Genomic DNA, 14,510 nt, shown 5'->3' on the forward strand with positions numbered 1-14,510 from the left:
GTAGAACTAGGTAATAGTAAGACAAACTTTGTCAAATTTGTCAACAAAAAGCAGGTATGCCTTCTAAGGAGCATAAAAATATAAGTGGCATCAACATGAGCAAAACACTGGTAAGTGATGCTAAAAAACACATGATATCCAAAATTCAAAATAATAATAACAATCATAAAATGATTCATAATCCACAGGAACTTATGCAAGATAAAGATATTTATGGTTGAAAGGCCTACAGAGGAGATATTTATGAAAAAAAAATGATTCATAATCCACAGGAACTTATGCTAAAAAACACATGATATCTGGCCAGGCAAGGCCAGATCCTTAATCACCTATACAATATGTCGAATTTCTCACATTGAAATGCAAAAAGTTTATATATATATATATATATATATTAAGATAAACCAGAGTATCAGATTGGCAGTTTTGATTAATTATCTATTGCTAGTTAGCAATTTAGAAAATTAAAAGCAATGGACTCTAGTATAGACGTGGATCACACATTAAACACCAAATACATCATCAAACAGGGCAGATAATTAGCACCTTATTTCTAATCTCATTTCTAGGATATCCATGAACCTAAGATGTCAACTACCAGGCAAAAAAAATTGTATTAATCATGATAGGTCTGATTTAAGGACCTGGCATTTTTTGTATCATGAGAACACCTTCCTTGAAAGTCTAGTTTCATTAAATGAACTATTGAAAGGTTAGCTGACTTGCCATGCACATTAATATATTGGGCATTTTGATTGGAAATAACATTTTGTTTACTGTGCACTTGGATATTTTTGGGATTGAAAAGTCACAAGACACACTGAAACAGGCATCACTTGATTTCGTCTATCAAGTTTGGTTGTCATTCAGTTTGGTTGATGATTGTTTTATTGTTATATATATTTAAAGCCAACAAAAAAATTCTGGTTCAGATCGTAATAAAAAATCATATGGTTTACCTCACTACTTAATGCAAAAAAAAAAGGTGCAATTTATATATAACATGTGAAATCATTGTTCCACTCATTATACCTATTTAGACCCACCTTTCCAAAACCTTCTCAGGAATTATTCATTTGCCATAATTTTATTCTTACACTCCTAAAATCACTCAATTAACAAAAAGTCAAGTCTTGTGTGCTTGCTTTATTTAGATTTCATTTATCAGGTTATCTGTTCATACTAGAATTGATTTCGTGCCAATGCCAGGCAAGAGGCTATGTGCTGATGTTGTCCTCGACAACACACTAGGTTTTCCTTCTTCAAACCTACGAAAATTGCTGGACATAAGATAGTCTAGAGAGATGAGATGAGACGGTCAAAACCATTGTTGGCCACTCTAAAAAGACTAATAGAAATCTTTCACATGAGTATCAGGTGTTGTAAGGAACAGAGATTGTATGTGGAAGGAGATAAGCAAGAGGGAATCTGATAAATTGCAAATGATCAAGGGAGGAAAATGTAACTGAAATAGAAATATGCCAAGATATTGGAAGAAGACGTTAACATAGAATTAAATTTATGAACAAAAGCAAATCAATGAAAAGCGATGTTTATTGGTCTTTTAGGTTGCAGGAGAATAAATTAGAAAATTTGAGAAATGTTTGTCAATTAGTTCATGGCCCTCTCCATAGAAAAAACTCAAAGCTTAGCAACATTGTCAACATAAACCCCCTCCAAAATGGATGTAAAATCAAAACCAAAGAAAATATTACCATGCACTGCTAGTTTATATGTTTCTCCACCATCAAAAGATATCCAAGTCAAAAATGTGTCTTGAGTTTTCACTAATCTTACCAGTTTCATAAATCTTATCATTTTCATCAAAAGTCACACTGGCACTACTTGTAGGCTAAAAACACAAATAACCACTTCAAATATAAGGACTTTTTCTAACAGACAAGAGCAGCATATTGAGAAGGTAAATTCATCAACTAAGAGGGGCTGAGTTAATCAGAAAGTTTAAACTGAAGGAGATTATGGCCGAAGAGAAAACCACAACAGGTTTGATGAAATTATGTAAACCATATTTCCTCGCTAGTTTGCTAAACCTGACAAGAACCATAGCTGTATAACCTATTTGCTTCGGAAATGTTTAAATAAATAGGTTTGGAAGACTCGGTTAACAAAAGTACATGGTAAAGACCTCTTGAAGCAAAATAAGGAAGGCAATAACTCTGCTTCAATAAATTAAGAGGTAATAACATAATGAAACATAAACAGTCATTATAGTAATTTGGTGCATTTCTATGGTACAATTTGGTGCAATTTGGTGCTTCCTTTATCAACGATGTGCACTAATTTGGTGCATTTCTATGGTACAAATAATAATCTACGGTACAAAATAGTGAAAACAACTACCAAACTACGCATTTAGCATGATCATCATAATCAATACTACAACCCATGATGATTAAATATAAAGTACATTTAATGTTGAATTCTTGGAAAGCACACCAAAAATATACTTCCCAATATTACCACCAAACAATGGTACCCAAATAAATCTAACTGCAGAAAAAAAAATGTCATCAAGATGAAATAAATCTAGTACATACACCAGATGTTGAGGGAAGGAAAATGGGCATCAGTAAGTGATGGTCTCTCTGACTGTCAGAGTCCCAAGCAGAACATTTTCTTGTGTCACGTAAGCCTGCATCAATGTGAAGGGTTCTAATTTACACAAGACAATAGGATTCTAATATTTCAAGGAACAGTGGATAATAATGGACTATCATGTGCACTTACCAGCATATGCAACAGTGGCTCCTAATGCCAATCTTCCCAATGATGCTAGGAGATACAGAATAGCAATCACCTGATCAATAATAAGTTTTACTTACAGGGTTAGTGCAAATATTACTATAAATGCATGCATGGATACAACAAAAGAAGAGTTGAGTATTCCATATGCATTGGATGAGACCGTGGCCAAAAATCCTAAGATTGCCTTATGGTGTTTTCTTCACTACATGCACTTCACCAGACCTTTCATTATTTAATTAAATTGGGAAATTAGGCCGGAAAGTTTGAAAGAGTAAGAACCTTAAAGAATAGCCTTTTGTCATGGCCTGTTGGAGCAACCCTCAAGATAGATTCAGCTGCCCCGATTGTATTAGCCAGGCAGGCGAAAATGCTATTGGTTGTATCCTGAGAAATCTGCCATTCAAGAGGATCCACAGGTACCCTGTATAATAACCAACAAAAATCAATATCAGAACAAATCTAACACCAAGTCTAACACAAATAATAATATGTAAGGATAATGAATCTAAAGGGTAATAACAACTCTAAACTTTAGCATTCCTAATTATCACAACCCATTGCTCTTATTGTTGTTTTCTAAAACAGGCTATTATCTAAGTGGATCTTGTGATGCCTCTATATATTGGACTATTAAGAATATTTTTATATTAGTTTCAATGGGATCAAGGTCAAAACTAACTTTCACTTGAGTTGGGTTGGATTTGGGGGAAATATTTAATAAATTTGGGTGGGTGGGGATCTCAGTAAACCAGTGCTTATAATATATTAGTTTCAATGTGATCATCTTCTTCTTGATTTCATGTGCAGTGTTGAAGATGCCAAGTGTTGGTTTGTTGCACACAAAACACTTCTTATTTCTTGAGTGATGCTGCAAATTAAGATGCAAAAGGTCAGCTGAATTATTTTTTTCTAAAATGAATACAAAGGTGTTGTAATTTTGTTGATTCAAATGGTCATAAAGTTAGCGAAAATATTAAACATTATTACAAGCTTGTATGGCAACCATAATCAGTGATGCATCAGGCTCAAACAAACTTAAAAGAAAAGAAACAAAAGAGGTATGTAATGGAGCATCAGTTCACAGGCATTTGAATGAATAGAATACATTCCGGACCCAGCTCGTTCATTCTACAAACCTGGCAACAACATGGGGGGCAACTATGGTGGTGATTATGGTGGTGGATATGGTGGACCGAATGGGGCATACAACAAGGGTGGTGGTGGTGGTGGATACGATGGTGGATATGGTGCCAGATATGGTGGACCGAACGGGGGATACAACAAGGGTGGTGTTGTTATTCCGAGTGTGGTGTGCTCGGAGCCAGGACCTTGTTACAAGAAAAGGTTGGCCTGCCCAGCAAAATGCTTTAGCTACTACAGTAGGTCTGGGAGGAACTATGGCGGTGGCAGAGGTGGTGGTGGCTGCACTATTGATTGTGAGAAGAACTGTGTGGCCTACTGTTAAGGCATTTATAATTATAAGCATGCACTGATATTGTGCTGATCCCAGATGCTATAATTAACTTATCTACTACTTGTGTGCTTGCTCTTATGACACAGCTGTTTGTTCTCTCCCTCTGTTTCATCTTCTATTATATATATGAATGATCATATGATGTTTTAAGCTATACTTCTGCCTGTAGTTTCTATTAAGCTGCAGACCTTGTGTCTTTCTTTCTTCTCTGCATGTTTGATAAGTATCTTTATCATTTACTAAACTTTGGTCATGTTTTTCTGGATAATTAATTTGTGGAAACTCTATTTCTCTACTACAGGAAAGTTGTTTAATATTTATCATGCAAATATATATATATATATATATATATATATCAATTGAAGACAATGTAAAATGCTTTTTTCTTTCAAATTTTTCCGGAAGTGATGGTAAATCAGATTACTGAACAAGTAGGGTAATAGCAACAATATTTATATATACAATAAAGAGAAAATGTCTGTTTCTTGAAAAATAACTAACATTAATGGTGGAGCTGGAAGCAGAGGATGCATGGTATAACTAATACAAAGATAGATCCTATGGGCCGCAACTACAGCTACAAATCATCATTCATCAATTTAAAAAACATGAGAATAGTTCATGCTAAATATTTTTTTTTTTTTTTTGGTTCTTCTGGTTTTATATGGTTTTTTTATTATCTCTAGCTAGTAGGCCATGCAGTACAAAGAGATGGCATTTCTTAGAAGCAGGGGCATAAACAATGAGTTGTGGATGTCTTCATTTCACTTTTGAAAAATCATCTACTAAGATTGAACAATAGAAAGATACCATAATGGAGAAATCTATTGTGAAATTGAAGCCTGAAGAGAGAAAAGCTCCAAAATGCTATAATGCAAGCATCCAACTGACAGCCTGCAAAACAGCAGAATATGTTTAATTGGCATTATGTTAATCATCTCTAAAAATACAGACTATGATCATAAATTTATAAGAATAGTCTCAGAACAATATGTTAAGAACACCAAGAAAGCTATTTTCATCGCATGGAATGCACAACTTGGAATCACAATTAAAGAACAAAAAAAAAAGAGAGAAAAAATGCCAAAGAGTTCACCTCCGATCGTACCACCTCTAATCCGCCAGTTCACGCTGATGCTTCCCTTCCTCCTCCAAGCTCCTGCAATGGCCACACAGAAAGGGAAACCATATTCAAATCCTAAGAAGAACACATTATTCTGAATCTCCTCTGGATTTTAAAGAAAAGAAACAAACTAAAGACAGTGATCTGACTACCAATCGTCACCGATGTTCCTCTTCCTTCCAGCTCCTCCAATGGCAACAGAGAGATATATGAAAAGAAGATTCAAACCCTAGAATGAACACCTCTTCTCAATTCTCCCAGATCTTTGGAATTTCAAAAAAAAAAAAACAAAACAAAACAACACCCTAAAGAGCTCACCACCGATCGCATACGCCCTCGATCCCCCCCTTTCACTGTCGCTTCTCCTCCTCCTCGTAGCTCCTCCAATGGCGGCCGAGAGAGAGAGAGAGAGAGAGAGAGGAGCAATGGATGGCGGTGAAAATGCTTCAATGGGGGGACAGGGGTTTAGGGTTAATGAAATAAATTTTGTTTTTTTGTTTTTTTTCTTTTAATTACCATAACTAATAAAAATTAATTTATTAAATATTTAATATATGTGACGTGTCTCTGTTTAATAAAAATGAAAAATTATATTTAATATATTAAATATATTTTAGGCACCAAATACACAATATTAACATATTAATATATTTATATTTTTTGCACTGTATTTGATATGATTAATAAATTAATATTTTTTGTACGGTATTTGACATGGTATTCATATATTATTATATTTATATTTTTGGCACTATATTTGGCACGGTATTAATATATTATTATATTTTTTTATTTCTAAGACAAGATTCTAGTACGCGATTAATATATTAATATATTTATATATTTATCATCAGTATTTTAGACAGATGATTAATATATTTATATATTTATATTTTTCTAATGACTTTCGTATTATATATTATATTTGTATTCTAGATGTATTAATATATTATTATATTTATATTTAAGCACAAGATTTGATGACCCAGCATTAATATATTAATATATTTATATATTTGGCACAGTATTAATATATTTATATATTTATATTTTTGTAGACTCTGATTTAAGACAAGATTAATATATTATTATATTTATATTTAGTACAAAGATTTTGCACGACGATTAATATATTAATATATTTATATATTTATCTACCAGATTTAGCGTATAGTATTAATATATTTATATATTTATATTTTTAGTACTCAGATTTGACACTAGTATTAATAAATTAATATTTTTTTAGTATCAGTATTTGTACGATATTCATATATTATTATATTTATATTTTTTTAGTATCTGATTTAGTATGACGATTAATATATTATTATATTTATATTTTAGCACTAGTATTTAGACTAGCATTAATATATTAATATATTTATTTATTTGTCACATTATTTGGCACGATATTAATATATTACTATATTTATATTGTTGGCATGGTATTTGAGACTGATGATTAATATATTATTATATTTGGGTTTTTTTAGCACCAGTATTTGGTAATCAGTATTAATAAATTATTTTTAAAAAAATATGTTTAGTACTCGCATTTAGACTCGTCATGTAAAAATTATTAAATTTGTATATTCTGCACGATGATTTGACACGGAAGTAAATAATATTTTTTAAAAAAAATCAAATATTTGACACGGTTTGTTAGTTCCGTGTCAAATCTTGTAACAAATTTGTCACGATTTTTTTTTCGTGCCAATTTTTCCGTACCGATTTAGGATTTTTTTCTTGTAAACTAAATCAAATATTTAGGATTTTTTTCGTGTCAAATCTTGTAATCAAATATTTAGGATTTGACACGGAAAACCCTAGGTGGAATATGTCAAGAGATTCTAGGGTTTCCGAGTTCACCTAGACTAATTCCACCTAGATCATCTAATTCAATCAATCAATGTTTGTTTCTTATGTTGTCATCAAATTTCCCTAAATTACATATTGATCTTTCTCAAGCATCAATAGCATATTCCACTAGATAAGTTAACATCATCTCTGAGATAACTGTGAACCTATGGAACTCATTAAGCTCTAGAAATTTATAATGATGCATACAACCTCATAAATATCTCTATCTTATGATGATTGTACAATATTTCAACCAAGACCTAATTCAATTATCACCTCTCGGTCTCAAATCAAATTAATAATCATGCAATTGGTGATCAAGCAATCACAAGCATTAAGCATAGATTAAAATATCCAACATAGTATTGAAACAAGCATCAATTAAATTAAACAAAGATGAATCTAGGGTTTCATAGTCTGGCTACATCGTAGCCCTAGAAAAAGTATTTAGAACATAATAATTGCAAAGTTCGACATATTAATAAGGTTCATAATCAAATGAACAAAGAAAAACTAAAAACTAAAGCCTGGCAATGAATCTGCGCCGAATCTTTGCTCCCAGTCTCTTGATCTCCGAAATTCCTCACCCTTTTCGTCTCAACCCTATCCTCTTTTATAACATAAAAATCGGGGTAGCGCCTAGGCGCCAAAGACTGTAGCGCCTAGGCGCTATAGTTTCTGTTTTGCACCTCTTAATGTTGTAGCGCCTAAGCGTTGCATGCTAGCGCCTAGGCGCTAGATTTTCTGTTTTGCTTGTTCCCTTTTGTTGAAACTTTGCTCTTCTTTCTCCAATCTTGTGCCTTTACATGTTCTTCCTTCGAATCATTCTCTTTCTTTCCTACAATGCAATAATACTAAAATTAGGAGTAAAATTGGTTTAAAATAATTCAAATTTAATTCATTATGAGTTAAAGAATGTCTATATATTAAGTGCAAATTATACTCATCAAAAGAAAGACAAGTAGTCCTTCTTCCAAGCCATGATGAAGATGTCCTTTCGATTTTGCATGAAGGATTTATAGAGAGAAATTGTTGATAAATTTATTGGTAGTAGTTGAATACAATTAGAGTTTGGTGTCCTTACTATTGGAAAAAATAACTTATATAGCCTTTCTTAAGTTGAAGAAGACCATTTGTGCGTTATTTTTTTGGTGAACTTATATAATTTTATAACATTAATTATATTTGTGATCATGGACGTACTAGAGACCTTGAGGAGGTTGGACATAAATAATAGTGCAAGTTGATTGGTTTATTTTGTAGGAAATTAATTTGGATGTACACTAATCTTGCAAGCAATTGACAATTGAATTTGCAGCATGATGATTTAAGGAGAATTTGAAGATGTTTTTGGTTATAAGATAATTTATTTTAATTATTTTTTTATTAAAATTCAAATGCAAACGGGTATCGTAGGGCAATCAGTTTTGTCCTTGAAGGTCCAAGTCATATTGGTAAAACGGTTTGGGTCAAGTTTTTAGGTACTCATAATTATATATATGGTCATTTAGACTTTAATCCCGTCACATTTCACAATGATGTTTTGTACAACGTCATCGATGATGTGGCCCCTCACTATCTGAAATTAAAACATTGAAAAGAATTACTTGGCGCTCAGCGACACGGAATTGGCTGTCAAATTGTAAATACGACTAATTGTGTTGAGATAATGATGTTTATTTTAATTTGGTTAAGATATCTTTGATCTAAATATTTAAGTTAGTTATTTGTTGATTAAAATTCATATTAGTAGAGATTATCTTTTCAGATTTTTGCCTTTATAAATGCTTCAGTGGTTATGAATAATATGTGCAGTTTTTTTTCATCTATTCTTTTAAGTTATCAGGGGTACCAGATCTTCAACAAAAAGGGAGAGTACTTTGTAGTGAAAAAATTCACAATGTCTGAAGACAACTTTTTGCAACCATCTATTTCACGTTTTGATGGTTACTACGATCATTGGAGCATGTTGATGAAAATTTTCTTAAAATCCAAGGAGTATTGGAATATTGTTGAATTCAGAGTTGCAATCCCGGATGTTGGAGTGGTACCTACAGAAGCACAACGGAAGGAACTTGAGGCATCAAAGTTGAAAACTTGAACTCGAAAAATTACTTATTTTAGGCCATTGATCAATCTATCTTGGAAACGATTCTTTACAAAGAAACATCCAAGGATATATGGGATTCAATGAAGAGAAAATATCAAGGCTCATCAAGAGTGAAGCGTGCACAACTTCAAGCCTTGAGAAGGGATTTTGAAAATCTACAGATGAAAAATGGAGAATCTGTTAACAACTATTTTGCAAGACCATGGGGTTAGCCAATAATATGTGTTTTCATGGGGAAAAGATGGATGATGTTGCTATTGTTGAAAAGATATTGCGATCTTTGACAGCAAAATTTGACTATATAGTCTGCTGACATAGATACACTCTGTATTGATGAATTTCAAAGCTCTTTATTAGTTCATGAACAGAAGATGAACCATAATTTTACTGTTGAGGAGCAAGCTTTGAAAGCCTCTACAACCAATAACTTCTCAACATCATGAGGTAGAGGTTGAGGTGGAAGTAGAAGAAGAGGAAGAGCAGATAGAGGCTACAGAAGTGGCAACAAATATATTGATGATGGTTATCTAAAAAGTAAAAGAAGAGGACGAGGTCAATAGTTTGATAAATCTAAGATTGAGTGCTTTAGATGTCATCGATTTATTCATTACCGTTCTGAATGTTACACCAAGCTACCTAATGACAAAGACAAAAGAGAAAAGTCAAATTTTGCAGAAAATAAGAAAGCGGAGACTTTGCTAAAGGCAATTCAAGATAGTCAGGAATCTCACAAGTCAGATATTTGGTTTGTGGATACTGGTTGTAGCAACCATATATGTGGAAGTAAGTCTTTCTTTTCTTACTTAAATGAAGATTTTCACTCGACTGTTAGCTTTGGAGATTGTTGTACGGTGAATGTGATGGGAAAGGATGATATTAATATAAAAACCAATAATGGTTTTATAGAAAAAAATTTCTAATGTTTTTTATGTTCCTGACTTGAAATGTAACTTGTTGAGTGCTGGTCAGTTGTAAGCGAAGGGATATACAATTGCTATTCAAAAGGGTACTTATGAAATATATGATCCTTGTAGAGGTGCAATTGCAATTGTGCCCATGAGTTCAAACAGGTTGTTTCCTATAAAGATTGAATGTGCTTAACCTTGTTTGATGCTAAAACAAAAGACTCTTCATGGTTATGGCATTATCAGTATGGTCACTTGAGCTTTGGTGGATTGAAGACACTCCAAGAAAAAGATATGGTGATAAGGGCTTCCTAATATTACTGTTCCCTCCCAAGCTTGTGATCAAGAGTGTGTTGTTAGCAAACAACATCATACTCCTTCCCCAGAAGGAAAGTCTTGGAGAGCAAAAGATGTTCTAGAACTAGTTCACTCTGATATTTGTGCACCAATAAATCCTACTTCTAATGGAGGTCAAAGATATTTTATTACTTTCACTGATGATTATTCTCGGAAAACTTGGGTTTATTTTTTATAGGAGAAATCATAAGCTTTTAGTGCATTTAAAAGCTTCAAGGCATATGTTGAAAGTGAAACTAAGAAACTTATTAAAACAATCTGCACTGATCATGGAGGAGAGTACTGCTCAAAAGACTTTGTAAGTTTTTGTAATGATCATGGCATCCGAAGAGAGCTCACAGGTTCCTATTCCCCACAACAAAATGGTGTATCAGAAAGAAAAAATCGAATCATCCTCAATATGGTGCGAACCTTGTTAACAAAGGGCAGAATTCCGAAGAATTTTTTTGGCCAGAAGTAGTGAATTGGAGCACTCATATCTTGAATAGAAGTCCTACTTTTGTTGTTCAAAACAAAACACCAGAAGAAGCATGGAGTGGAAGAAGACCAGTAGTAGATCACTTCAGAATTTTTAGTTGTATTGCATATGCACATATTGCAGATGAGAAAAAAAAACTTGATGATAAGGGGCAAAAGTGTGTTTTTCTTGGGATTTTTGAAATATCCAAAGCTTTTAAATTGTATGATCCATTGACAAAGAAAATTGTGGTGAGTAGAAATGTTATTTTTTTATGAGGATAGCACTTGGAATTGGAGTAAGCAGCAGCCTACTTCAATTATAATTAGTGATGAAGCCGAAGAAGAAGGAGAACAAGTCCAACATCAAGAAATTTCAACTAATGAAACATCTACTACTACTGAAATAACACAAACAATAGCAGAAACCCCACTTACTCATGTTCAAAAAAGGCCAGCTTGGATGGCAGATTATGAGGTAACATATTTCAACCAATCTGAAGACCTTGCTACTCACTTTGCTTTATTTTTCAGATTGTGATCCTTTATCTTTTGAAGAAGCTGTCCAACATTCAAAGAGGAAAAGGCTATGGATAATGAAATTACATCCATTGAAAAAAAATAAAACATGGGAGTTGACTAAACTTCCCAAAGGGAAAAAAAACCTTTAGTTTAAAGTGGGTATACAAAACAAAATTAAACCAAAAAGTAGAGATATCAGATCTGATTGGATTTACTGATGCAGCGGTATACTCGAGACCGTTGATTCACGCACGAATACCCGGCAACAAACTTCCAACACTTGTTGATCAAAGATAGCCAGGAATTGGAAAGAGTAAAATCTTTATTACTCAATGAAATAATGATCACAAACTGACTTTCTCTTGCCCGTAGGCTTACATTAAATAGGCGAAAATAGCACTAAGAAAGGAGATAATTAAAAATTTACCAAAAATAGTAATTCTCAAATATCAGCAAGAAATAAAAGATCTAACAAAATAAAGACTATTGCCACAAACGGCTCACAAATCAGAGATTTCTATCCTAAGATATAACGAAATCAATTATTACTAAAAACGGTAAATTAAGGTTTTCGATGCCTAAACGATAGAATTTGGCCAAATTTTGGTATAACTCACGAGTTTGTGGGACACAAACTGGTGAGTTTTGTTCCTTACCCGTTTCCCATCAAATAGACCCGGTCGAACCATAAAATCCCGTCGCCCGCCAAATTACCGAAATACCCTTCCATCAAACTTCTCCATGTACACACATGCTAATTCATCTATACGCTCGTCATCATTTACAGATAGTGATTATGCAGGAGATTTAGATTATCAGAAACACACATCCAGTTATGTATTTATGATGTGTTTTGGAGCAATCACATGGTCATCAAAGAAGCAACATATTGGCATTCTTTCAACTACTAAGGCTGAATTTGTAGCAGCAACAGTTTGTGCCTCTCAAGTAGTATGGCTGAGAAATATTCTTGAAGAACTTCAATTTAAAAATGAAAGCATTCATGCAAGGGAGAAAGCTTTAAAATATTTAAACTTACATGATAAACATAAGTTTAAAGGAAAGTGTTGAAATAATGATGCTTATTTTAATTTGGTTAGGATATCTTTGATTTAAATATTTAAGTTAGTTATTTGTTGATTACAATTCAAATTAGTAGAAATTATCTTTTAAGATTTTTGCATTGATTATGAATAATATGTGCAATTTTTCTCATCTCTTCTTTTAAGCTATCAAACTGGTTTAAATAAAAGACAGTATTCCATCATTTGTTATCTGTAATCCCGGACATGGATTAAGCTAATACTTATGTAGTCATAACCGGGTTGAACCGGACCCGGGCATATATATATAGACGGTCCGGTTCCATCCAAAAAACCGGCCTAACTGAAAATCGGTGTTAAATAGTGTGAACCGGGCGGTTGAACCGTGAACCGGATGAACCGGGCCCGGTTCACATGGTTGAACCGCCTATTTTTATATTCTTTTTTAATTAAAATTAAAAGCCAAAAGGTAAAACCTATTTTGTGTGTATTTAATTTGAATGAACCAATATTAAAAGAAGTTGGTTATGTGGTTTATTAAGTTTGATCATTGATATATATTTAATTTATATGTTAGAAAACTTTTTTTTTTTTTGCCTAGTGTGCTTTTAATTTTAATGTTGGAATCATTTTATGAGGTTTATTTGATTTAATATTCATGAATTTTATTTACATCTTACAATCTTTTATTTTACATATGAGATAAATGTTGTGAGATTTGTTTTGTTACATATCTTATATGTATTTAATCTAAAATTTAAATTATTATTTAATATATTATATATATTTAACTATTATTATTTTTTAAATTCCGGTTCAACCACGGTCGAACCTCTCAACCCTTTAACCTTACTTTTACCCAATTCAATGGTCCAATCCGGTTCTGACTACCCTAGGCTAATACTTGGGGACTACTCCATTGATATTCCATCTTCTTTTTACATATTCTATTAGTTTGTGGGCCCCATGTTCTTAGAGCCTTTGTTCCATCTTCTTTTGACATATTATATTAGCTTGTGGGCCCCATTCTTCCCGGAGCCCTTGTTCCATCTTCTTTTGACATATTAACATATTATATTAGCTTGTGGTCCCCATTCTTCCCAGAGCCCTTGTTCCATCTTCTTTTGACATATAATATTAGCTTGTGGGCCCAGTGTTCTCAGAGGGACGGAGCAGGGGGGGCAGGGGGGCGGCCGCCCCCCTGTCGCCGGCGGGGTCTGCTGACCCTGCCTACTCCTTTCCCTCCCGATGCCCCCCTTCTGCCAAAGCCCAAGCCCATCCTCCTCCCCCTTCCACCCCACCCCTTTAATCATTTTTTTAATATATTTTTTAATTTGTTATCTTTATATATTTTCATATTTTTAATATTTTCATTATTTTTTATATTTATTATTTTATTTTTTCATTTAAATGATTTAATTATTTATTTAATTCTTTTTTATTAGATGTTTTTGTTGAGTTTGCTATTTTTAACAATTTTGAGAAAATTTGTAAAAATATGTATGATTGATTTAGAGATTTCAAGAAAAACTAAAGCTTTAATTCAATAATAAATATTTTTTTAAAATTATGATTAATTTAAATAGAAGTTTAAATGAAAGTTATTATTTTTTAAAAATATTTAATATCAGTTTTTTTGTAATTAATAAGATCTTAAATGTAATTAATTCATAAAAAATATTTTTTTAAAAAAATTAAATGAATTCAGATAAATTATAAAATTACATATGTCCTGCAAATGAGAATTGTTTTTTTTAATTTAAAATATTATCTATATTTTTACAATTATGAATCAGAATTACATCAACTCAAGGGTAAAGCCAATAAGGCAATTACTTTAGGCACTTTATTTTTTAAAATCCTCATCTTTAGATTTTTTTTAATAATAATT

General features: G+C 32.5%; 1 long non-coding RNA gene across 2 annotated transcripts; it reads right to left on the bottom strand.

Annotated features, from left to right (window-relative positions):
• Nucleotides 1-2,557: 2,557 nt before the first annotated feature.
• On the bottom strand, nucleotides 2,558-5,819 carry LOC120280138. 2 transcript variants are annotated; one of them, XR_005542254.1, is made up of 7 exons: nucleotides 5,682-5,819; nucleotides 5,516-5,592; nucleotides 5,337-5,399; nucleotides 5,051-5,134; nucleotides 3,046-3,187; nucleotides 2,749-2,818; nucleotides 2,558-2,653 (listed from the first exon to the last, which is right to left on the bottom strand). It is a non-coding gene; the product is annotated as an uncharacterized LOC120280138 (long non-coding RNA). The 2 variants fall into 2 exon arrangements; XR_005542255.1 differs by having other exon boundaries at nucleotides 5,513-5,592.
• Between the last annotated feature and the right edge of the window lie 8,691 nt (nucleotides 5,820-14,510).

The sequence above is a fragment of the Dioscorea cayenensis genome, chromosome 17, assembly GCF_009730915.1.
Source record: "Dioscorea cayenensis subsp. rotundata cultivar TDr96_F1 chromosome 17, TDr96_F1_v2_PseudoChromosome.rev07_lg8_w22 25.fasta, whole genome shotgun sequence".
Lineage (NCBI taxonomy): Eukaryota > Viridiplantae > Streptophyta > Magnoliopsida > Dioscoreales > Dioscoreaceae > Dioscorea > Dioscorea cayenensis.